We start from the raw sequence: 2,125 nt of genomic DNA, 5'->3' as shown, positions 1-2,125 counted from the left end.
TAGTAGATGAGTTCCGGCAGCACAACGGCGTGGTGACGGTGTTGGTGAAGAACAATTTCCGCAGGGCTTTTCCTAAGCACTACGAAAACTATGACAGAGGATAAACTAGAGGAGACGGGGTTGCCGGCACACGGCTTGGTGTTTCTTGATGTGTCCTTTGTGCTAGCCCTGCCGCTCTATTTATATGTTGAGCCCTGGGGTCGAAACTTGGAGTAAAAGCCTCCACAAAGTCGGTTTCACCCGAAAGGAAAGAGTCCTTCTCGGACTCCAGGGCCAGACGCCAGGATTCCTGGCGTCTAGACCCAGACGCCAGGGACCCTGGCGTCTGGCCCCTGGACTCCGCAAAACTTCCTTTTGCGCTTTCCAAAAACATTGTGGGTTTTCCCCTTTGGCCCAAATAACGTGTTCTCGTACCCAAACATTTCGGGAAACATCCGGAACCCCTTCCGGTGATTTCCGGAACCCTTCCGGTGACCAAACATTATTATCACATATATCAAACTTTATCTCCAGACCATTCCGGAGTTCGTCGTCATGTCCGTGATCTCATCCCGGACTCCGAACAACATTCAGTCATCAACATACATAACTCACATAGTACTATATCGTCAACGAACGTTAAGCGTGCGGACCCTACGGGTTTGAGAACTATGTAGACATGACCGAGACACGTCTCCGGTCAATAACCAATAGCGGGACCTGGATGCCCATATTGGCTCCTACATATTCTACGAAGATCTTTATCAGTCAGACCGCATAACAACATACGTTGTTCCCTTTGTCTTCGGTATGTTACTTGCCCGAGATTCGATCGTCGGTATCCAATACCTAGTTCAATCTCGTTACCGGCAAGTCTCTTTACTCGTTCCGTAATACACCATCTCGCAACTAACATATTAGTTACAATGCTTGCAAGGCTTATGTGATGTGCATTACCGAGAGGGCCCAGAGATACCTCTCCGACAATCGGAGTGACAAATCCTAATCTCAAAATACGCCAACCCAACATCTACCTTTGGAGACACCTGTAATGCTCCTTTATAATCACCCAGTTACGTTGTGACATTTGGTAGCATCCAAAGTGTTCCTCCGGCAAACGGGAGTTGCATAATCTCATAGTCATAGCAACATGTATAAGTTATGAAGAAAGCAATATCAACATACTAAACGATCGGGTGCTAAGCTAATGGAATGGGTCATGTCAATCAGATCATTCAACTAATGATGTGATCCCGTTAATCAAATAACAACTCCTTTGTCTATGGTTAGGAAACATAACCATCTTTGATTAACGAGCTAATCAAGTAGAGGCATACTAGTGACACTCTGTTTGTCTATGTATTCACACATGTATTATGTTTCCGGTTAATACAATTCTAGCATGAATAATAAACATTTATCATGATATAAGGAAATAAATAATAACTTTATTATTGCCTCTAGGGCATATTTCCTTCAGGAACACCAGCTCGAAACTGACAAGACATTGCGCCACATCACTCCTTAGCCTTGGTACGATTTCTGGATCGATCACCTTCTGAGAGATTGCATTGAGGAATGCACATAGCTTCACAATGGCTAATCGGACATTTTCCGGTAGAAGCCCCCTCAATGCAACCGGAAGCAGTTGCGTCATAATCACGTGGCAGTCATGAGACTTTAGGTTCTGAAACTTTTTCTCTGGCATATTTATTATTCCCTTTATATTCGACGAGAAGCCAGTCGTGACCTTCATACTGAGCAGGCATTCAAAGAAGATTTCTTTCTCTACTTTCGTAAGAGCATAGCTGGCAGGACCTTTATACTGCTTCGGAGGCATGCCGTCTTTTTCGTGCAAATGTTGCAAGTCCTCCCGTGCCTCAGGTGTATCTTTTGTCTTCCCATACACGCCCAAGAAGCCTAGCAGGTTCACGCAAAGGTTCTTCGTCATGTGCATCACGTCGATTGAGGAGCGGACCTCTAGGTCTTTCTAGTAGGGTAGGTCCCAAAATATAGATTTCTTCTTCCACATGGGTGCGTGTCCCTCAGCGTCATTCGGAACAGCTAGTCCACTGGGACCCTTTCCAAAGATTATGTAGTGTAAATCATTGACCATAGCAAGCACGTGATCACCGATGCGCATGGC

This window comes from Triticum urartu, chromosome 3A, assembly GCF_056163025.1.
Source record: "Triticum urartu cultivar PI428250 chromosome 3A, HENAU_Tu73, whole genome shotgun sequence".
Lineage (NCBI taxonomy): Eukaryota > Viridiplantae > Streptophyta > Magnoliopsida > Poales > Poaceae > Triticum > Triticum urartu.
This window is presented reverse-complemented; position numbering follows the sequence as displayed.